This window comes from Leptonychotes weddellii, chromosome 12, assembly GCF_054177405.1.
Source record: "Leptonychotes weddellii isolate Sample4059 chromosome 12, ASM5417740v2, whole genome shotgun sequence".
Lineage (NCBI taxonomy): Eukaryota > Metazoa > Chordata > Mammalia > Carnivora > Phocidae > Leptonychotes > Leptonychotes weddellii.
This window is the reverse complement of record NC_138380.1, coordinates 17,095,209-17,120,194: the sequence shown is the minus strand read 5'-3', so window position 1 is coordinate 17,120,194 and position 24,986 is coordinate 17,095,209. Positions and strand designations below refer to the sequence as shown.

The window sequence follows — 24,986 nt, the reverse complement described above, 5'->3', positions numbered from 1 at the left end:
GAACCATGAGAGACGATGGACTCTGAAAAACAAACTGAGGGTTCTAGAGGGGAGGGGAGTGGGAGGATGGGTTAGCCTGGTGGTGGGTATTGAGGAGGGCACATTCTGCATGGAGCACTGGGTGTTATGCACAAACAATGAATCATGGAACACTTCATCTAAAACTAATGATGTAATGTATGGGGATTAACATAAGAATTAAAAAAAAAAAAAGTCTAGGCGGTCTTGATAAAGAATCAAAAAGACTTCCAGGAGTGAAAATTTTAATTGTTGCATTAAGAATGTAGTTCATGGTTTAGATACCAGATTAGGCACACAAGAGAATTAGTAAACTACTAAACAAATCTGAAGAAATAATTAAAAGGCAATGTATAAAGACAAAAAATTTAGAAAGTATGAAAGAGGAGTGGCTCTTGTACAAAGGACCACCAGTTCTTTGATGCTCCTCCTGTCTTGACATGGAGTCCATGCCCTTGAAACTGGGCAGATTTGTGACTGAACCAAGAGTGTGGTGTAAATATTATGTAATTTTTGAGGCTAAGTCATAAGAGGCTATATAGCTTCTATCTTTTTTGCTGGAATGATTGTTCTTGGAACCCTGCATTGACATTAAAGAAATCCAGTTACCCAAGGCTACAGTGTTTTGAGAAATATCAAACAAGACAGAGAGTCCAGTCCCAGTTCTTCAGGTCACTCCTAGTCACTTTGAGTGTTGCCGTTTGAGGTCTCAGACATCATGGAACAAACAGAGTCCATCCAGGCTCTGCCCTATTAGAATTCTTGACTCACAGGGATGCCTGGGTAGCGCAGTTAAATGTCCACCTCTTGGTTTTGGCTCGGGTCATGATCCTCAGGGTCATGAGATTAAGTCCCATGTCTGGCTCCACGCTCAGCTCGGAGTCTGCTTGAGATTCTCTCTCCCTCTCCCTCTGCTCCTCCTGCTCATTCTCTCTTTCTCTGAAATAAATAAATAACCTTAAAAAAAAAAAAGAATTCTTGACCCACAGAGTGGCAGTTGTTACTAAGTTTTGGAGTGATTTTTTTATGCAGCAGTAGGTAAATGGAATAGGTAAGACAAGAAGTTCCAACAAACATATAAACAAAGTTCCAAAAGAAGGTAATAGAATGGGAAAGAGGTAATATCAAAGGATGTAGAAATTGAGAAATTTCTAGAATTGATAAATATGGCATGAATCCTTGCATCCCAGAAGCATAATGAATTCCAAGCAGGAAAGATAAAAGAGACCCATACCTTAACGCAGCAAAATACAACTATAGAACACCAAAGTCAAAGCTAATACATTAAAAGCAAACAGAGAGGAAAAAAAGATTACTTAGCAATGAAGTTCAACCCACATTGCTAAGTGTAGTTAAAAACTGGAAATGTTCTGTTAATCCAGAGTAGGATTAAAAAATACATTGTGGGGGCGCCTGGGTGGCTCAGTTGTTAAGCATCTGCCTTTGGCTCAGGTCATGATCTCGGGGTCCTGGGATGGAGCCCCGCATCGGGCTCCCTGCTCAGCGGGAAGCCTGCTTCTCCCTCTCCCGCTCCCCCTGCTTGTGTTCCCTCTCTTGTCGTGTCTCTCTGTCAAATAAATAAATCTTTAAAAATAAATAAATAAATAATAAAAAAAAAATACATTGTGATCTGTTACAACAATGAAAAGCTACCCAGACTATCCAGCAGTAAAAAATAATTGAACAGGAACCGCGTACCTCAACATGAATCAATTTCATGTTTGAAGAAGAATATAGTATGATGACATTTATATAAAGTTTAAAAACATGACAAAATGTACCTGTATCTCTGTGTATTCTTTAGTAGTCCATACATGTATATAAGATAAAGGCACCTAGTTCAGAATGAAAAGCATTAAAGTCAGTATAGTGACAAAAGAGTATGACTGGAGAGGACTGCACTCCAGTGTTTTGTTTTGTTTTGTTTTTTCCTTAACCAGGTAGCAGCTGCATGGGTGCTCATTAGTCTTTGTACTTGTGTGAGTATTTTATAATCCAGTTTTGAACAGGAATAAGAAGATTCAATGAATCGGAACTGTGTGACATCTTGAAGGAAATACATACTTAGTCTGAAAAGATTTGGAGGATAGAGGTTAAGTGAATCCTATTTACCTCTTGGGTTAAGTGAATAGTTAAAACACATAGGAGAAAGATCAAAGCAGGTCTGGCATGAAATCACTTCTACCTGACTGGGAGATTTTTGAACCTTGGCAAGCGGCGGGGGGAGGTTAATGAAATGGGTGGAGAGGAGGAAGTAAAATAGGAGATACAGAACTTTATGGCTGAAGTCTGGGAACTGTTTATGAATGGGATATGTTGTTTGATAACGAACAAGGTAGAATTTGAACTTTTATATCATTAATGAAACCAGTGGAAATTCTTTATATTCTTAAAAATCTTCTGCACTTCTGAATATCTATAATAACAAATACCATGCTCTATTTTGATGAAGATGACTATTTTTCGTTTCTTAAACACCTGGCAATCACTGTGATTTGTCAACCATAAATGAAGTCCTTGAAGGGTGTGAGGGGTAGGGAGGAGAGACCAGGGAAAGACAGGTGGGAAATGAAGTAGTTTCTGATTATTAAATTGTTAAGAATGGTGGTTGTGAGGCCATTATGGGCCATTTTTATTCTTCTCTCTGATGGCACTTTGGTCAAATGGAGAAAAATGGGTTATGGAGATGACAGCTTACTTGGAGATTTAATGTGATTTTCAAATCCCTTGGCAAAACTTTTGCTCAGTCTTTAGTTGGATCTTTTCTTTGCAAATAGAGACTCATTCAGATTGTTGCAAGTGTTATGGCATGTATGTGATGTACTTGGGAGTTCTAAAAAAATGCAAGAGAATCACAGGAATGGTAGTAAACATTACAAAGCTGAGCAGGAGAAAAAAGAATGTGAATGATAACTTGCCCACAAATACTTATCTTCCAGTAAATGACTCAGCTAACTTGCATGCTAGCTTTGCCCTCCTTATAGTTTTATGTTCTCGTAGTTTGGGTTCTTTTAAAAATTGGGCTTACACATCATGATGCTTCATTTGCTTTTTCCTTTGCCTCATTTTAATTTTTAGCTTTCTAGGAGTAAAAATCTGATCTTCTAGCCAGCCTTTCAGTTGGCTGCCATTGGGTGAGATGCCTACCCTTGGTCCACTTAGCTACAGCTTGGTGTAGGATGTCATCATGCTGTAGAACAAGGTCTCTGGGCTGACCCCACCAACAGGGACCATGTGTGGAATAGGTGTACTCAGTGATAGTGGTAGTTACTTGATTTTCTCTTTACGCCCAGCTATATACAGTCAGCAGTGATTTCCATCTAACCAGCTAGCACAAACTGAGACTTAACCAGCTACCACAGTTTTGATAAATTTGTAGGCAAAGAATGGTACTAAGTTTAATGTTTGGTACTAAGTTAATGGTACTAAGTTTAATGTTTGGCTTTCTCTAGTATCCTTATTGTTTCATGTATTTTGAGTGTAAATTACTATGATGGCATTTGCCCCTCTCTAGTGCCTCTTAACACCTTTGTTCCCCACACCTCATGACTTGGTTATTAATACAAGTAGTAACTTTTCTCCAAGCTAGTTAAATTCTTCAGTCTAGCCTTAAAATAAATTCAGTCAATTGTTCATTATTATTTTAGCTTACCTGGTTATTAATCAGTTGCCAGGAAATGTGACTTAAAGAAAAACAACCTTTGGATAAGGGTATTTATTTAACATAAATATTTGTATTAAATCTTAACATACTAGTGTATGAATCTAGGAAACTGTGTGTTATGTGTACAGAGATATGTAAAATTTATTTTTTAAAGTAGGCTTAGCGGACATATTTGCCTTGAAGCACCCTTAAAATAGTTGGTCTAGAGTAGAACTATTTAGCATCACTTTACATGCCATTGAACTCAGAGTTAGAATCATGATGGAGACACCCCATAATGCAAATAGAAATGTCCTGAGGTCATTGTGTAATTTTATAGGGATCTTCACCAAAGCCAAGAAGAAGGTAGTAAATTTTATTAGCATGATTAACTCTGAAAGAGCTGGCCTCTTTGGGAAACCAGCTGAAAATAGAATTCTGTATCTAGGCACACAATATATAGAATAGGCATTATATGGGGTATATATCTACATGCATTTTTCCTTTGATCAACACAGCCTTTAATTAACTAGAATGAAGTCTTCCACAAGATGAAAATACGTCTTGAAAAAAGTGGCAGCCATAAAACAATACCTTGCAGCTTTCTACTTAAGAGTCCCAGTGGATTAGTGATTTTACTTTACATTTGAAATGACAGTATAGTGATGATTATTGCTCCTTTGGGATGGATAAGGAAAGAAATGGTGCCCAATTTTATTAGTCATTAGTATTCTCTGTTGTAAGTGGTATGGGAAGCTCTGGAACTAGAAGAACATGGCCTTAATATATTTTTTTAAACAAGTAAATTATCTTTCAGTATTAGTAAAAATGTCATTTGTCTGCCTTAGAAAAATAAAACCTTCAAACGTAATTTAGCTTGTCTGTCATTTTAAACATTTCGGAAGACATAGCCCCCTGGTCCAGGCCCATTTTTCTTTGTCAGGAGATGATGATTCATTGGTTCCTGGGTGAAAGTTTTGACATTTATATTACACTCTGAGTACTTGAGAAACCAAAGGGTGCCAGTTCTTTTGGAATTAAATAATGGTATCTCCTCTACCAGGCAGACATTTGCAATATTCTGTGTACGGTCTGAAATCGTTGAATGCCCTCTTTCCTTACATATTTTTGTTATAATACTCTTTATTACTGTTCTTGTTATATTGCTGTTTATTACTATCCATCTTTATAGTTTCTTCCATATGCAACCCAGTCCTTCTCATCCCCACATTTATTGCTGTAGGTCAAATAGTTAAGAAATCCAGTCGTGAAACTGTTTTGATCTCCAAATAAAACAGCCCATGCTTCCAGCCATATCTTGGTAAATAATTCTCAGAGTGGAGTGACTATTCATGACCATGCTGAAAATCCTTTCCCTGACCATTTTAAGCTTCTTTCTTGAGTGTTCACCCAGCTCCTATCCCATCTCTTGACTCTAGCACAATAAAGTCAGGGACGCTGGGCGCCTGGGTGGCTCAGTTGGTTAAGCGACTGCCTTCGGCTCAGGTCATGATCCTGGAATCCCGGGATCGAGTCCCGCATCGGGCTCCCTGCTCGGCAGGGAGTCTGCTTCTCCCTCTGACCCTCCTCCCTCTCATGCTCTCTGTCTCTCATTCTCTCTCTCTCAAATAAATAAAAAAAATCTTTAAAAAAAATAAATAAAGTCAGGGACGCTGAGTAATCCTGTGGCCCAGTCTTCACACACCAGTCCAATCCTGAGAGCTGTGAAGTAATAAAGACTTTTACTCCCAATTTTCTTGAAGAGGAAAAAAATCACTTTTTAAAATTCATCTCACAGCAAAACTTTATAAAGATCCTGTGTTTTTTTTTTTTTCTTCTTCTTCTTCTTCTCACTAACACAGTATTTATTTATCTTCCCTCTGTGAAACCCTGAGCCAACCACTTTCCCTGGGCTGCGTAGGGAGGTCCAGGAAAAGGAACATACAGGGCAGATGAGACATGGGAGGAAGACCTGTGGGAAGGGGACATGGCTCTATCACATGGCGAAGAGGATGAGAAAGGCCATCGTCAGGCAAAAGAGCCTTATGGCCTCTGGGAGGGCAAAGCCCAGAATGGTGTAGGAGAAGAACCATTGCTTCAGAGAGGGGTTCCTGGCATCACCAATGATGAGGCTCCCAAGATCAGTCCCAGTTCTAGCCCCAGAGCCAGCCGCCCCTACCATGGCAGCCCCAGTCCCAATGAACTTGACTGCTGTGTCGATGTCCCTTGAAATGACGCTGGTTTGGAAACTGCCTCTAGGAATGAGTGAGGTCAGGGGGCATGGGGCTGCCCAGCTGCTGAGGCTCTGATCTGCCAGTGTCTCTGGTGGTTTTGGGACCACTGCAGACAGTGATGGGCTCAACAGCTGAGACATGCTCCTGACCAAGAAGAGGGTGGAGACGAACTTGGCACAGGCAGACATGTTCAGGGGCTGAGGGGCTGTGGTGGGAGAGCTGCTCCCAGTGCAGAGAAGACAGAGAGGGGCGTGCGGACGGTGGGGGGGATGTGCGGGAAGAGCAAAAGGAAGCTATAAACATCCTCTTTTCTTCAAGGGTTTTCCAGCAGCAACTTATCATTCCTTTCTTCTTAGAAATCCATGTATCTTAATAATATTGTCAGTGAGTCACATTTGTTAAGCATTTGCCCCGTGTCAGACAACGTGCTAACCACTTCACATGCACTATTTTTACACAAACAAACCTGTGTGGTATGCCCTGTTGAGATCTTTGTTGTTTTGGAGGGGGAAATTGAGGTTCAAAGACTTGAAGTAACATGACCCTCATCACATGGTCAGGAAGTCACGGAGCCATGCTTCAAACCCAGGCAGCCTGATACCAGAGCTTGCTGTCTTCACGGTCATGTGCATTGAAATCAGTAAAAATGTGTGTAAGGCTGTCCCTGTCCAGACAGCCATACTGAACTCAGTCCGAGCAGCCCCTAAAAGAGAAGGGCTATAAGAAATGTTTTTTTTGTGTTAGAAGAAGGGAGAAGCAGGCTAGGAAAGCACAGATAGGGTCTCAGGGAGGGCTTTAAAGAAGAGATTATTGCCAAGGAAAGTTTCAGTGGATGTGGCCAGATAGTGTAGGGTTATTCAAGGCTGAAAAGAAAAGGTAAGTGGTTCTCACAGGGTGACCGATGCCCCAGTACCATCTCATCCCCTGGGAAATTGTTAGAAATGCAAACTCTCAGTCCCATCCAGACCTGTGGAATCAGAAACACTAAAGGTCATGCTCCTCAATTTGCATTTTTGCAAATCCTTACAGGTGATCCTGATACTTGTTCAGTTTTGAGAACCACTCTAAATGCTCAGAGGTGAGAACACATGGCTTATTTCAAGAATTTGAATATGAGGGGCGCCTGGGTGGCTCAGTTTGTTCAGAGTCTGCCTTCAGCTCAGGTCGTGATCCTGGGGTCCTGGGATCAAGCCCCTGCGTTGGGCTCCCTGCTCAGCAAGGAATCTGTTTCTCCCTCTCCCCACCGCCAGCTCAAGTTCTCTCTCGCTACCTCTCTCCCTCTCAAATAAATAAATAAAATCTTAAAAAAAAAAAGAAAAAAGAATTTGAATACTGTTTTCACCTGTCCTTGCAACCAGAAGAAATAAGAGTTGCGTCTTCATCACACCTAGCTTGCCTGTCTCTGGTTCAATAGTATTTGGGAGAGAAACAGTTGAAGATATATTCTCTTTTTATTTGTTTTTAGATAAGAAAGTAGACTTTGTGGATAGCAAGAGTCAACATTTCACCCTCAAGAGTTGAGCGTCTTTCCAATATTATCTAATGGCTGGGTCAAAGCCAACCCATTAACAGCTTAAGTCTTTGTTGATAGTAGTTAAACTGATAGTGACAGCAACTTTTCTGGTCATCAGTATCCGTGATGTCCATTAAGTGTCTCCACATTTTATAAGTTTGACGTGCAATTCTAGAATTATCTGAATTATGCTTATCTGAACAGCTATGTTTGCGTGCATCAAATCCTGTTATAATAAAAGCCAGAGGACTGTCCAGTTTCATTTATTGTACTCAAATGAGGCAGTAGTAAGGATTGCTTGAAATAATATTGTCTTATATGAAGATTAACATGTAAACCTGGTTGGTGTGTTCTCCACATTTCAGAGATTATTTGTACTATTTCTTTAGTCATTAAAAAACAAAATATAGTACTGATCATAGAGCGTTTAAAGCATGACAATGTAAATGTAAAACAAATTGATAGTCCCCCTTAAATTTTGGTCTTTTTTTCTTCATAATCTCTTGGGTTTTTTAATGTTGTTGTAGTTGATACTGTATTGACATAATGTACTAAGTTCTTGAAATTAACTGCTTTTGAACAGCACATTAATCCCCCTCTCCTTTTTACTGTGTTTCTATTATATTTATCATAATTTTATTTTAATTTATTTGTTTACATGTCAGCCTCCCTTTTTAAACTCTGAAGGCAGGAAGTCTTGTCAGTGTCCCATGCCCACCGAGGGCATTATTACTAGATTCTTTTTTACTTTTTAAATGGTATCACAAATGGCTCTGTCAGTCAGTCATGCACAATATATTCATTTAATAAAGATTTATGAAGCACCAACTTTGTGTGTTTACTGCTTTAGGAAATTTATTCTAAGCACTGGTCTGGAATTGGCTGCATGAGAATTACTACCTAGGGAACATTAAGGACAGGCCACATTTCTGGGCCCCATCCCTTGTCATTCAGATGCTACAGGTGAAAGTCTGGGACCTGGGATGCTAGTATCTGAAAGCTCCCAGTGATAGTTCTAATGTTCCCTTAGGACAGAATGATAAAGAGACGGTAGACTGGTTAGTCTTCTTCCTTATCTTTTGTCATTGTCTTTTTTTTTAATTTATTTATTTGAGAGAGAGTGAGCAAGAGAGAGAAAACACAAGCAGGGAGGAGGGGCAGAGGCAGAGGGAGAAGCTGACTCCCCACTGAGCAGAGAGCCTGGTGTGGGGCTTTATCCATGAACCCCGGGATCATGACCTGAGCCGAAGGCAGGCGCTTAACCGACTGAGCCACCCTGGAGCCCTTTTATTTATCTTTGTTCTCATTCAGGGAAGCAAACTGGAAGGGGCACCTGGGTGGCTCAGTCAGTTAAGACTCTGACTCTTGATTTCAGCTCAGGTCATGATCTCAGGGTCCTGAGATTGGGCCCCATGTCAGGCTCTGTGCTCGGTGGGGAGTCTGCCTGTCCCTCTCCCTCTGCTCCTCTCCTCGCTCGTGTGTGCACACGCACTGTCTCAAATAAATAATAAAATCTTAAAAAAAAAAAAAAGAAAACTGGAAGTAAAATGGAGAGATGATGGCTTATTTTAATGCTGAAGGAAGAGGAAGGCACTTTAACAAATATTATTTTATTTAACTGTTACAGTTCTTCTGGGAAGTAAATAGTAGTATTCTCATTTTTTACTGTAAGACATTTTTGTTCCATAAAACATTTTTTTCCATAAAACATAAAAAATCTTACACAAGGTCACACATCTAGTTAGTGCTACAGTATGGATGAAACCCCGAGCTTTGTAACTCAGGAGCCCACCTTCGATTCCCCTAATATACCCAGCTGTGCTATAAAATGGAAATCAGCTGTTTTAAAAACGTGCTGTGCTAACTGCATTTGTGTTCAGTTTTAAGAACAAAGAAAACACAAATAAGTTGATGCTTCATAAAAAAAAAAAAAGCTCGAATGCTCTATGAGGAAAAAAAGATTAAGTTGATTTTATATTTGTAGCCTTTGATTTTATTCCCCCCTACCCCCCTGCTCTGTGTATCGATGCCTTTCCATGAAAAAAAGCCTTAGGCTTTTTGTATTGTATATAAGTTTTTGTATTGTGTATAGTTTTAAAGTAGTGATTTCATTTTTGAGTTGAGACTATTAATCTTAAAGAAGATGCATGAGGATATTATACAACTTTATTTTTTAGCCCTGTAGATTATATACCTCTTAAACTGGAAACAGCTACCAACATATAGCGGGCATGTTACTCCATACCAGGATCTCATGTCTTGTTTTTTTTTATTTCTGTCAAGTATGTTGGCTATTATTTTTCACTCTGGATGGTTTTTGAGGCCATGTATTTAGATTTTTTTTTTTTTTAAAGATTTTATTTATTTGACAGAGAAAGACACAGCAAGAGAGGGGAACACAAGCAGGGGGAGTGGGAGAGGGAGAAGCAGGCTCCCAAGGAGCAGGGAGCCCAATGCGGGACTCGATCCCAGGACCCCGGAATCATGACCTGAGCCGAAGGCAGACGCTTCACGACTGAGCCACCCAGGCACCCCCATGTATTTAGATTTTGCATAGAACTTTAAAGTTTGGAAGCTGATGGTAAATTTATATGGTGTCGTGTGTCTATAATATGGAAATTAAAAATAGGGTCCTGATTGGGGCACCTGGGTGGCTCAGTCGGTTAAGCATCTGCCTTCAGCTCCGGTCATGATCCCAGGGTTCTGGGATCGAGCCCCACATCAGGCTCCCTGCTCAGCGGGGAGCCTTCTTCCTCTCCTTCTGCCTGCCCTGCCGTTGCCCCCTGCTTGTGCGTGCTCTCTCACTCTCTGTCAAATAAATAAAATCTTTACCAATAAATAAATAAATAAATAGGGTCCTGATAATAAATTAGTCAATAAGAGTAGGCATATGCTTTACCAGTTTGATGCCATGCATATATTATTTATCAAACTATGCACTAACCTTGAGGTAGCTTTTGAAAAGTACTGTTACTATTAATTAGTATCAGCATTCACCCTGATATGATATAAATGTTTGCAAGAGTGAAATCACAACACACATTAAAGAGGCTAGTATGAACTGTATTTACAGAGGGATATATTTACATTTAGTTAGACTGTTGAAAGTTTCATATTCTTAAACTCTTCTTTGTCTTTGGGGTGCCCTTCACCTTATCCCCTGGAGCAAATTGATGATCATCCCTCAGTTCCACTCTTCTGTAGAGTTTGGTCAGCCTGGCTCTTTTTATGATTAATCAATGAATAGGCTGAATCACTTCCTGTAGTGATTTATCTGAGTGTGTGTCTTCTGTACTACTGTGAGCTCCTTCATGTAAGGACCATTATAGGAGCTCCAGCAGAGTCTAAAACGTTGCACATTCTCTAAATGTTTGATTTTGGCTTAATGAATAAAGTTTATTATTTGCCATTGCAGTGGAAAATGTACTAGAGCAATTGATTTTGCATTATTCATTGTGAAATCTGTATTAAGACTATTATTTTTAGGAAAACTGAGATCCAGAGTAGCTAAAGAGCTTGCTACAGTCATATAGAAGGTTCCTTAAATTTAGTTTGACACTATGTTCATTTGTCTTTCAGTCCTATATACTTTTCAATAAACCAGCATGTGCCAAACTATGTTCCATAAGACACTAGTGCCCCAGGAAATGTAACTGGAGTCATGGCCAGTAAGGGAAAAGAATAGCATTTAGTGGGGGGAAAAAAAGCCTTGGTTAAATAAAATTTAATAGGTTTTTTTTACTCCAGGACTTTTCTGAACTATGATGTGCTGAAGTACAGAGTCCAGAGAGATTGATAGAGCAGGCGGTATTTTGCAAAGTTATGTGTTAACCCCCTCTTTAAATTTACTCTTGTCTGGAGAGACAGCTTTTTTTTTCAGAAGATACAATTTAGAGAAGCTGTACTAAATGAATTCTGTATGATGTTGATTCAAGTTCTTTATATCAAAGTCATCTTGACTTTGTGAACAAAAGAAATTGAAAGATATTGGTTGTGGACTCTTTTCCTGGATTTGTCTCTGATTTACTCTATGAGCTTTGACAAATTCCAAAAGTGCAGGAAATTGTTTCCATTTATTCATTAATAAAGGGGATATCTGGGGAGACACATGGTCAAATACTCAACCTTGGAGTCCCATGATTTTGAGCCTGTAAGTCTGTTGGTTTGCTAATAGGTCCTAGTCCAGAGGTATATGTCAGATAGTATTATAACAAATAACATTGGACAATCCACATTCATTTATTTTACTCAATGTACATTTTGTTGCCTGAAGTAGGTTGACTTGGTAATTGTTTTTTATATGGAGATTTAGTTATCCAGTGTGGTCCAAGGAACATTGCAGGGACCACTCTCTGTTATAGTTTATTTGTTAGTTAATAAAGGGAAAAAACCAGAGCCCTTCTCTGCTATTAAATACTAACTTAATAGTATCTGTTTTCAGAAAATTTAACTTGATCAAATTCAAATCCTAGCCTTAATATGAATTAAAGTTTAATTACAAGAGGGCAGTTAGAAGTAGTTGTAATTTCAGAAGGAAACCTCTGCAAGCTAATAGAGATTGTGGATTTGGGGAGAGAATCCATAGCACTGGTTGTAAAGAGAAAGGACCCATTAGTGTCCAGAATAATCAGTATAAGGGAGTATTACTGCCATCACTATGTGGAATTCGTGATAGTAGAAAGGACAATTGAGTTTTTATAGTTTCCTCAAGGAACTAAGTAACTTACTAAGTAACTTAATTTGATTAAATGTAGTCTGGAAAAAAGAATCCACACAACATAAAAATTGTGAATTTGAGAATGACAATAGCAGGCCTATTTGAATTTAAAAAGGAAGGGGGAGGCGCCTGGGTGGCTCAGTTGGTTAAGCGACTGCCTTCGGCTCAGGACATGATCCTGCAGTCCCAGGATCGAGTCCCGCATCGGGCTCCCTGCTCGGCAGGGAGTCTGCTCCTCCCTCTCATGCTCTCTCTCATTCTCTCTCTCTCAAATAAATAAATAAAATCTTTAAAAAAAAAATAAAAAGGAAGGGGGAGCTCCAGCTGTGAATTAGTGTGGAAGGAGTATAACCACCGGACTGGAGACTCCACCATTTTCTAGCTTGATGACTTTGGACAGCTCTCTCTCTCCATTTACTTAAAAGGAAGTAGACTATAATTCTAGGAGTCTAAGCTAGGAATGTAGAAGAAAGTAAAGTAAACATGTCTTTGCAACTGATTTTTTAGTTGACATGTTAGAAGTATCATAGAAGGACTGATTTTTTTTTTTTACTAAACATTACAGATTTGATCATTTAATTTAATTTTATCCATAAAAATACTTAAATATTTATTCATTTATTTATTTATTTTTAAAGATTTTATTTATTTGACAGTGAGCAAGAGAGAGAGCACGAGCAGGGGCAGAGGGAGAGGGAGAAGCAGACTCCCTGCTGAGCAGGAAGCCCACGTGGGGCTGGATCCCAGGGCCTGGAGATCATGACCTGAGCCGAAGGCAGATGCTTAACTGACTGAGCCACCCAGGCATACCCTTAAATATTTTTTTTAATATAAAAAAATGCTACCAAAGCTCCAGTTTTTTTCCCCTGCCTCAAGTTTTTATTTTTTATTTTTTAATTTAAATTCAATATAATTAACATATAGTGTATTATTAGTTTGGGGGGTAGAATTCAGTGATTCATCAGTTGCATATAATACCGAGTGCTCATTACATCAACTGTGCTCCTTAATGGAGCATCCAACTACCCCATTCCCCCCCACCACCTCTCCAACAAACCTCAGTTTGTTTCCTATAGTTAAGAGTCTTATGGTTTGCCTCCCTCTCTGTTTTTGTCTTACTTTATTTTTCCTTGCCTTCCACAGTTTTTTTTGTTTTTTTTTTTTAAATCTTCCTTTGAAATTACCTTAGAGCAAATTTAAGGACCCAAAAATTAAGTAGAACTGCTTTATATATTACTATATATTTTTATATATACTTCTATGTATTTATGTGTATGTATATACACGCAAATATTTTTGTAACATCAAATGAAAGTACCTAATTTATTAACTTCTTCATTCATTAGACTGAGGTTTAAATGATTTTAAATGGTCCAAAAAATCTTTAATAGATAAAGATATGTCATCATTTCATTTTTTTAAGGCATTTCCTGAGGTAGAATATTTTTAACAGTGGCAGCAGCTCTGAGGCAAATATCTTCCATCCATAGGCAAGTATTGTGGAAAGACTCTTATTGGGATGTTTACTTTATCATATGTTTGTTAAGAATAGCAATTATCTTATAGCATATTCTTACCTGGTGGAAAAAACAGAAAGGACCAGATAAGCAGGAGATTTGAGAATACAAATGTGGAGATGTATGTCAATGAAAATAAATAGTATCTTAAATTTGCAAGTGGTATTGCACTAAAGGGTTATAAAACACCTAGGAAGTCATAATTTTCCAAGTTGAATTTTTCTGAATAAAAATTTTCTGAGTTCAAATGTAGTCCTAGACTTCAGAAATTTTCCACTATTCAAATAGCTCTTAAACACCCTCAAAAAGATCTGTGCAGAATATAATAGGATTGCATAATTCACAGTCTGTGATAGGATAATCTGAATTGGAGCTGAGTTGCATATTACCTTAAAGATTTTAATGAAATTGAATATTAACACAATTAAACAAGATCAACCAGATCAAAAGCTAACAATCAAATTGTTTTAGGTTCTGTTAAAGACCTTGCTTCTACCGGGGCTTTGCTATGCCAATTATACATGTGATTTATTTGTGTATTATATTTTCTACTAGATAGCATTTAGCTGGAAGTTCCGCTGCATTTATAGGACTTTAGAAATGATGAAAGCTTTTTTTTTTTTTTAAAGATTTTATTTATTTATTTGACAGAGAGAGACACAGCGAGAGAGGGAACACAAGCAGGGGGAATGGGAGAGAGAGAAGCAGGCTTCCCGCAGAGCAGGGAGCCCGATATGGGGCTCGATCCCAGGACCCTGGGATCATGACCTGAGCCGAAGCAGACGCTTAACGACTGAGCCACCCAGGTGCCCCGATGAAAGCTTTTTTTAAGATAAAAGTATAGTATTCACTTGTCCTTTCTGCTAATGTGTGAATGGACTTCCCTCCCAACTAGTTCGAATTGTCACCTGTATGACCACCATGTATCTGTAGGCATGCAAGTTTGTGTGTGTGAAAAATTACACATGTGTATACCTTTTTATTTTATTAGTTCCATTTGCCCCAATATTATTAAATTATTACGATGAACACATCTAGTTAAACTGTTTCCAGCATGGTACCTTCCTTCTCCTTTGTAAGAATTTACAAATTTGGTTTATTGGTTACAAATGCCTACTGCAATGGTGATAGACACGTATGTGTATATTTGTATTTACATTTATACACATATACAAACTCCTAAGTCAACACTGGACATAACTTTTGGTTGACTTATAATAAGTGTACAGATCAGCACCCTCCCAAAGACACATGAGTCACATTAAAAAAAAAAAAAAAAGGAAAGATAAAGAAAAGGTTGAAATAAATTTAATAGTATATTCTATTTCACCCAATACATCCAAAATATCATTTTTTTCATCTTAAAAAATAAAACTGGCAGTTATTTTATCAGCAAAAATGGGTTTGTTTAGGAATAACGGAGGATTGCAGTCAGGGACAGCTGTGGGAAAACCACAGGCACTTCTGGACAACAAAGGAGAGGTATAGAGAAAATGGGGGAGTCAGGAAGGCTGTTAGAAACAAAAAGTCCATTGGAGTAAACAGAGTTCCAAATACAGTTGTTTTTCATTGGCTGAGTTGTGCCTGTTTCTCATTGGCTAGGCTGTTGCTAGGGCAAAGGAAAGCCTTTCTTCTTCCTCCTGAGATAATAAAGAAGTGTCTTTGTCCAAGGTGCTTCTCTTCCTGTTGCGTCTGCAATTGATGAATGATAGGGCATGAGTGCACCCCCTGCCGGCCTCCTTTCTAAATGAGATTTCCTGTTATTAATTTTCCACAACTTCAACTTGTAATTAATATAAAAATGATAACATATTTTACATTCTGATTTTCATACTACATCTTAGAAATCCAGTGTGTATTTTATCCTTCGAGCACATCTCAGTTTGGACCAGCCACACGCTTAACAGCTGCATGTAGCTTGTGGCTCCTGTCTGGGACCCCACAGGCCTGGGTGTTTATCATCAGTGTGCACACCCAGTGTGAGCTGCAAGGAGGATGGGGATTTCGAGAATAGTGAAGTGAGGATGAAATCAGAGATCGTTTAACAGCTTCTCCAGTAATCACTGCTTCTTTACTATAGAAAGTTCAAAAAAAAAAAAAAACCCACAGGGTAAGGGGAAAAAAAAAGGAAAGAAAAGACAGCTTTCTAAATATATGTGGACACAAAGACTATCTGCCAAAAGAGCTGCCTGAATTATTTTTCTTTGTTTGCTGACAGAAGCCACATTTTTCAAATTCAAAACTGGGATAAGGACCACAGAAATTTCTATTCCTTGCTGATTTCCTTCTCAGGTTGGGGAAGAAAAGCCTACCTGCCTCCCAGTTGCAGGCAGCCTGCAGAGATGGGAAGCTCTCATTAACATTCCTATTGTGGAGGGCAGGGCCCAGAGCTGCTCTGAGGGAAGGCGCAGTTACTTGACCAATTTGCTTCTCAAAAGAGATTGCAAATGGAAGTTTCTGCACCTGCTATAGCTCAAGCCCAATTAATATGAATGTGAAAGGGGTGTCCTAGTCCCTAGAATGGGCTGCTTATGCAACAAATTTATTTCTCACCCTTGTGCAGGCTGGTAGTCCAAGGTCACCGTGGTGCCAGCATACTCAGGTTCTGGTGAGTTCCCTGTTCTTAGATGGCCACCTCCTTGCTTTGTCCTCAAAGGGTGGAAAGAGGAAGCATTGCTATCTTTTCCTCTCCTTAAAAGAGCCCTAATTCCATCAGGAGGCTCTACCCCCATGACCTTATCTAAACTTAATTACCACCCAAAGACCCCCACCTCCAAATACCATTACCCTGGAGGTTAGAGCTTCATCATATGAATTCTGGAGGGACACAAACACTGAGTCCATCACACAGGGACTGCTTTCATATCTCAAGTGTGTTCTTACACTATTGTATGTGTATATACTCACTGGCCTTTACCTACATGTTTGTCTTTTTTAAAACCAACGTAAAATTGAAGCCAAGAGACTCATTTAGCATATAATTGTCAGTTGCCTTGAAGGATTTACATTGAAGCTTTTACTGGTAAAATGATAGAAATCAACCAGGGATTAGTTAAAATGACAAAAAAAAAAAAAACACAAAAACCCACTGTTAAATAGATACAGAAAAATAGTTGACAGTGAAATACCAATTAATTTGATTAACAGTTTCCTATTTTATTTTAAAGTAGATTATAGAAGGGACACCTGGGTGTCTCAGTTGGTTAAGTGTCTGCCTTTGGCTCAGGTAGTGTGGGATCCAGCCCTGCATCAGGCTCCCTGCTCAGCGGGGATTCTTCTTCTCCCTGTCCTTCTGCCACTCCCCCTACTTGTGTTCTCTTTCTCTCTCTCTCTCTCTGGCAAATAAATGAAATCTTTTTTAAAAAAACAAAGTAGATTATACAGACCTGTAGTTTTTTTCCTCAACTCTCAAATGCTTATTTCTGAAAAATATGTTAACATTTTTGTTTCTGACAGATACAAGGTCTTGAAATTTTGAAATTCTGAAATTCTGGTTATCTTAAGTGACAGTGGACAATCACTTAGATAATGGAATAATAAAAATGATACTTGAAATTTGCATGGTGCTTTATAGTTCGTATTATTTATAAAGTGCTTTTTTGAAATCCTCAAGATAGAACCTAATAAAAACTCAGAGAAGTTTGGGGACAAGGCCACCTAGCTGTCTGCCAAGGTAAATCCTGCTTCTGACTTAAAGACCCCTTAGTTCTTCTATTAGAATGCAGCAGAATCTCCTGATTTATTAGAATTATAGGGAAAGAAGACAGAAAAAGTAGAATATGTGGTCATTACAGGAAAAGGAATTCTTCATAAGTGATTTGCAAACTAAAATGAATAATGAGTTTGAGGCATGTATCATCACAAGCTCTAATTGAGTTGATACTGAGTTTGGAAAAGAACAAATATTCTGGTTCGCTAGGTAGGGACATATTGATTGGAAGGGATAGGTAACTTACTGAGTCCTGATAAAAGAATTTCTGCATCACTGAAGAAGAGGATCTGACTTTAATTGGCATCGTTTCAAGGATAAAGGCCACCAGTGTGTTGACTCATTTATTCATTAAATACTTACTGAGCATTTATTATGTTCTGGGGAACAAAGACAAGAATGTCTGCCATCATGGAACTTAAATTCTGGTGGGACAGAAGTTTCTATTTCATTCCAGGCACTGTGCTGGGTACTTACTTGATATCCTCTCAAAAGTCCTATGGCAACCTCTGGCATTATCGTATTTCCAATTTAAAGATGAAAAAACAGAGTCTCAGTAAGTTGCTCAATATTACACAGCCAGTAAGCACCAGGAACAGTAATTAAACCTTGTTCTGTCTGACCCCCCTTTACCCCATAGTTGCACTACGGTCTCCCAGGTCACCCTCTTTATGAGAATACTTCTCCAAATGTCAGCGTTTAATAATGTTAGAACCTCTAGGTTTGCTCATCATTCAATTGCTTTTTTTCAAAGCAGTCATTTTGTAGTATTGGGCTTAGCTATGTCTTCAAAAGCAATTACATGTGATATGTTTAGTCTGATTTGGTAGCACAAATGACTGCTTCCCCTCAGCAACAACAGGAAGATTCTTAATGGGCACTATCTTCAGAATGTGATTCTGATAAGCAATTGCCTCTTTAATAGTGTAGTCTGTGTAATAGCAAAGGACAGCCAATTATAATCAGGCACTGTCTGCCAAGGTTGACTTTGGTGGGGCTGCTAGAGAAATAATATAGATTTTGTGAAGGAATAGAATGAGGGAGGTAACATCAAGAGGAGAAAAAAAAAAAAGATAAAAAAGAGGCAAGACAGTTTCCCAAATCCTGATCAGCCACAGTGAAACCTTTTGCAAACTGATGATCAGCAGCAGCTTGTCTCTGGGCTTTGCCCTGGCAGGTTAGAGTTGGCACCTGCCAAGTGGTATCGTCCTCTTATTTCTTATCGGATTAAGGTTTTGATTACATCTGGCCCAAGGGAGGGGGCATAATCATATTTAGTATGCGTTAGGCCAAATCCCAGACTAGTAGCTGGGGGATGACATCTCTTCATTGGCTAGGCGAACTTAGCATTGTATTTTAAGATTTCCTGTGATGGAGTCATCACTACCATCATTGGTTTTCTGTTCCCTTTTCAGGGAGGTGTGAGATCCTAGTGTCGTGGTGAAGAGCCTGTGGCTCTGTGTCTCGATTACCTTGGTGCCGCTCTCTTCCTTGCTGTGAAACCTTGGGCAGATGCCTTAGGTCTCTCTGTCTCTGTTTCCTCATCTGTAAAATGGGGATAGCAGTAGAACTCACTTGATAGGATTTGCGTGAATGAAGCACTTACACCAGTACCTAGCCCATGGTGAATGCTACAGGTATTAGGGACTGTGACTATGATTGTTGTTACTGTTACAAATGTCTTACCATGCTACCCTTAAATTGGTCACCATTGTTTTCTTAGCGTCAGATGGCAGGTGAACAAGAACATTTACTTTTAGATTCCCAGTACTTTGCCTAGGAATGTTGACAAATTTGTATCAGCCATGGAAGACCTTGTGAATTTAATTAAACAATGCATGGAGTAGCCATCAGGCATCGAGGACACAGTGTGTGGTATTTTAGTCCGTTGAAGCTGCTATAGCGAAAATACCACAGACCGGGTGGCAGACAACAGCAATTTACAGCTCACAGTTCTGGAGGCTGGAAGTCCAAAATCAAGGCGCCAGCAGGTCTGTGTCTGGTGAAGACCTGTTTCCTGACTTGCAGGCACCCCCTCTCTTGCTGTATCTTCACATGTCCGGAGAGATCGTCTCTTTCATGACTCCTAATGGCACTAATCTCATTCATGAGGGCTCTGCCTTCATGACCTAATTACTTCCTAAGCTCCCCACCTCTAAATACCATCACATTGGGACTTCAACATGACGTTTAGGGGGACATAGCTTTCAGTCCATATAGCACTTGGGAAGAAGCGCAGCAGAAACCGCATAGGCAATGTTGAGGCTCCTGTCTCAGGTTGGAGTAGACCTCGGGAGGATGCTCATCCCCTCTGCATCTGATCTCATAGGTGCCCGCCTGTGTCTCCCCTCTTGCTCACAGCCCTGGGTCAGTGTAGCTGCCGTGGCTCATGTTGTGTGTGGGGATTTCTCAGTGCTCAGATGATTTGGACGTGGAAACCAGTTGGGATATAAATTGGTAGTTGCAGCTATGAAATGCTACTATATGAGACCTGTTGTCTAACCTCAACTGTTTTTACTGTGCAGTCAGACAAAGAAGCATATTCCAAGGCAGCTGCTCCACATTTCTCTTCTCTTTGTTTTGCTTTGATGCTGTTGCCACATGCTTTTTATTTTCTTTTTTATAAGTAATCCTAAATCAGGTAACCATGTCATGTTAGCCTTAAAATTCAACTATGTCAGGCTTAATTTGATCAACAACAAAAATCAAAGAAGAAGAAGAAAGAAAAAAAAGGGAAAAGGCGTCACCACCAGCATATGAAACATTCTACAGAATGAACGCCAGACAGGGATAAATGAAGCACGCTGTTGGTCAAGTGGACTCCAGTGGATGCCATGCCATCCCCATAGAACAACAGCAGTAGAAAATAAGCCATATCATTTTTTACTGACTTGTTCTTTTGGTGACTGAGGCATTTCATTGCACAACCAGGAGAATAATAGGTTACTTTCACAATGGGAGAAGTTTAACAAATGCTCAATCGTTCACCTACATCATCACTGTCGTTGGCCAGAGCTTTACTATATGATATTGATGCCTTGCTTCTTTCTTATTGCCGTATTCTTTTCAGATTCAATCTGTCTGCAGTGGGCCACTAAACATTTCAATTTGCTACCTGTGGAGCTGGATTGCAATGTTCAGGCTGAAATGAGAGAGAAATGGATTTAGTGAAACTCAAAGTAGGGAGTTTCATGGATTTTTGAAGAAGGATGCATAAACTGAAACCCACAGATAAGATACACGTGATCACTTTTGAGTGTCTCAAGGAAGTACATGGTATTAAGCAATTCATGGATGTTTATAGGGAAAATAGACGCCACTAGATACTGATAAGACCCCTTGCATTTTGAGGAACGCAGATTCTGCTGGCCTGGGCTCTGCTTGCAAATAGTCAGTGCTGCTGTACTAGCCCTTGAATCCTTCTAACACTGTGCTCATTTAGGTGCTCTTAAGAGAGCTTAGCTACTAAAGAAGATGGAAGTCCAAATTATTTTCTGGCACAATCAGACTAAAAGGAAGGGTTTTTATTCTAGAATTGGAAGAGAGGCTTTCTCTCCTTTGCAGTTTAAAAGGAAAATAACCTGAGGACAAGCTGACCGTGGAGGAGTGAAGAGCCAAGAGAATCACAGACAGCTGGAGCAAGAACCTTGATTTTACCGTTCCTGCAGCCCTCGCCACCTTTGGGACTTAACTGTTGTATGAGAAAATAGATCGTCTTACTGGTGCCGCTGGAAGCATGCTGGTGGATAGATCACCTTGGATATTTATATTCCGCGGTCTATTGTACATTCACATATACGGTGTCACATTAGAAAACAATTATGTAAGTTAGTGAGCACCCTCATTTTAACAGAGTGGAAACAAAGGATTTAGTGGTGAAATGATTTGTCCAAGGCTCGACCAGGATTAAAGTTCCTCATCTTCGGAATGCAACTCTAGCTGTCTTTCCCATTCATATCATAATCACTGTCATAATGTAAAAATACCACCGGACTACAAAGGAATAAATAATACTGAGCCTCTATTCTGTCACTGTATGAGTTTGAGAAAGAGATCCTATCTTTGGGCCACATTTTTCTCTTCCATGTAATGGAGATCAACAAACACAACCTACTCCTTTTTTTTTTTTTTTTTTTTGTATAAACCTGATTCCATTAATGTGTTTTCTCCATGTTTACCTTATCTTTTCTCAAAATCATCATAATCTTCACAGAAGAGCAGTAATTGATGGGTTGTGTAAATAGAGGAAAGCTAGAAGGCAGAGGATAGCAACTGTGGGTAACTTTGTACTAGGCTAGGCTTTGGAATGCCAGGCCAGTTATTTGGAGACTTCAGGGGTCTCGTTGTCCTCTTATTTCTTGCTGCCACCACTGAACGCTTCCCGTTGGAAGTGGTCTTTCTTCACCTGACTGTAGACTACAAAAATGGATCTGGTCTGTGATTCCTTTCTCTGCTGATCCTCAAGTAGCCATGAAAATCTTTAATGTTTTCCAGTGATTGCATGGGCGGGGGGGGGCGGGGGGGGCGGGCAGGTAATATTGGGATTTCAACAAATGGGAGAGATCCCAGGTTAAAGATTAAAAGTAAAAGAATAACTTAGAGTCTTAAACATAAAGGCCCCTATATTTGGAGTGAATTTAGGGACTTAAAAATTTCTTTGGCCTATTCCTGCTCTTCTTCTCTATTTTTCTCTTAATTCCTATGCTGCTGCTTAGGGACCTTCTGTCCTAATTAACTGTGATGAATTCAAAGATAGTCCCTTCTTCTGCATTTTGTGTGTTGTTTCACCAGACATTGCTTGTTTGTCTTCTCTTCACTATTAGGGGCATTTGGAGCAGGGAGGAGAAGGATACCAGGGTGCCAGAGCCTTTAATTATTTTATTTGGGGCAGAGGGGATATTTGTGGTATAGACATATGAAACTAGGCAGGTTACTTCTTGTCGAAACTCTTAGTCTTACTCTAGAAAGTGTGTTTCTTCATAGAAAGTTACTGTCAAATAGCCATATTATTTCTGTTCAAATGGGGATCACCATTTATAGGTAAAGCAATTAGCTTTGCCTTGAGTTAATAGAAGGCATACCATATCCCAATGAAGAATTTTTTTTCCTAAAAATATTATAGGCAAGTTCTCAGTGTTAGACTACTATCTTCAGAGAGGTTCGTCTTAGCCTTGATACTTATGAAATAGTCTTTTTCTTGAAGCATTCCATTCATTCATTGATTCATTCAGCAAATATTTATTGAGTACTTCCTGTGTGCAGAACCCTGCTAAATGCTGGAGACAGAGCCATGAAAAAGTTGGCATGGGACTCCACCTTCAAGAGGCTTTCAATATGGTGGAAAGAGTGAATTGAGCAAGTGGTTGCAAGGGCTTGTTAGAGAGCTGGAATACCTGTGTATGGGAGAGGCTCTTGTGTGAACACAATCTATTTATAAATGTGGACTTAGAGAATTTTGAGAGAGGAGAGCATTGCTTTGGAAGGATCTGTGAGAGACATCCTCCCTGATCGCCATAGAAATACGCATTTTTCACATGTGGCCTTGCCTGTTAGACTTGAAGACTTAAAATGATTTTTAATACAGATCTGGTCTCCTGCCATGAAATATAAAAATACCCCCTGATTGGAGCTTTCTTCTAGAGTATTTTTCTGTAATTAAGGAGGGTTTTTTGTTTTTTTGTATTTTTACATTAGTTTCAGAAAATGTTCTTTAAAATTAGTAGATTTCTTCATTTGGCAATATTTCACACTGGCTCTGTGTTCCTCAGACTCAGATATAAATAAACAATAAATTATTTTTTAATTCATTTTAAGTTTTTTTTTTAGGTTTGATAGCAAGTAATTCTATTTGATATTTCCCATAGATTCAGATTTAGCTGTAAAAAAAAAAAAGAAAGAAAAAAGAAAAAGAGGCCCAGACAAAGAGGAATTGTTAGAACTTCTGTAAGGTTCACTACTCTTTCTTACCCTTTCAGGTGGCTAATGCCAAAGAATGAAATCAGTAAAATTGCCCTTTTCTGTGTAACTCAAGGTCAATAACTGGTAAAAGAACTTTTGAAAATTAACTTTACAAGTGATAGGAATCATCTCCTTTTAAATTAGCATTATTCATTTAATAACTAAAGAGTTGGTGTATTTCTCTCATTCATTTGTAGACTTTTTTCCTTTTTAGTCTGGTTCATTCATCAAGGCCCAATAAAACTGAGTTTTCTGTCCATGGGTTGCCCCCCTTACTCCCCACACCCCCATCTGTGAAGCTCGCCATGATCATCTCTCTACTCCCCTCCATAGTTCTCTATGATTTTATTATAATACACTCATATATCCATCTTTCTGTTATGTTAGGAACTCCTTGTGTCAGAAGTGTTATTGTAGACCCAGTGCCCAACACAGGGCTCAGCATATACTAGGTGCTCATATATATGTGATGAGTGGATGAAATGTGGCCCTCTGAAGAACAAAATATACATACATTCTTATACACATACAGCCAGCAAATATATATTAAATGCCTATGTGTACAGGGTTGCCACCCAGTCTGTTGAAGGTGCTAAATATATAGGGTCCCTCCCCTACATTTGGAAAGCTTAAAATTTCAGTGGAATCTAAATGCATATTTGTGGAAATGATGCCTTAAATAATGATATATATCAAAGATATGCTTTGTTGAGATGCCAAAGGATAGCCTTTGCTATAGTTTAGAGGCTCAAGGATCTCCTTTCACTAAGGAGAATCAGGAACTTTTCCATAGAAGAAATGGGATTTTAGCACAACCCTGAAAGGGTTGGTAAGATGTATGCCCAAAGGCACCATGGATGGTGGTTTTGTCCATTAGGTTCCATCCAGGTCTCAAAACAAAGACTGACTGCACAACCTCACCCAGCATGAGTTAAGGGATAGATTTACTAGGGAAAAGGAAAACTGACATAGCTAAGTCAGCAAGACAGAAGAAGGCACAGTACCCCCCATTCTCCATCATCCCACAGAGAAGTACACTGGGGCTTCTGCTCTGCTGAGCCTGCAGAGTGGGTTTGAATTCTCCTGGTATTCTGCCTTACCATCAGGAAAGAATGAGAAAGCATCCTTGTCATTGAGAGAATCCTTAGGCTGCTTAGTTCCAAGCAGTTCAAATTGGTGTCCCAGCTGCCTATAGAAGTTGTCTGGGAGTGTCAGCTCCTCATACCTAGATGCTTTCAGACCCATGGGAAGTCTCAGTCTCCTCTTCTGAAGGATAAAGGTGCCAGTGCTGTGGATAACTGATCCTGAGTACAGCCCCTTCTGCTGGGAAAAAGGTGTTCACCTGCTGTAGCCTAGTTTTTGTCCAGGCAACACTGAGTGAGCTCTGGGGGTCACCATCAGATAATCCTGCTTATTGCCCTGTAGTGGTCAAGAGTTTGGGCCCTAGAAATAGAGACCTTAATTCAAATCCTAGCTTGTCCGCTTACTGGCTCTGTGACTGTAGACCCTTCACCTCTCTAAGCCTCAGTATTCTGAAATGTGAGATTAGAATAATAATAATTCATTCTTCATAGGATTGTAGTGAGGGCTAAATAAAACAGACATTTAGCACCCAGTAAATGTTCAGTGAACATTAGCCGTGAAGGAAGGATAATGATTTTCGAAGGAAGGATAATG

The 24,986-nt window shown here is 39.3% G+C and overlaps 1 protein-coding gene and 1 pseudogene across 1 annotated transcript in view; one reads left to right on the top strand and one right to left on the bottom strand.

Annotated features, from left to right (window-relative positions):
• EXOC4 (exocyst complex component 4) overlaps positions 1-24,986 on the top strand; it is a 675,757-nt gene that overhangs the window by 337,784 nt on the left and 312,987 nt on the right. The window lies entirely within an intron of this gene.
• Positions 5,658-6,147, bottom strand: LOC115938489 (ATP synthase F(0) complex subunit C2, mitochondrial pseudogene; annotated as a pseudogene).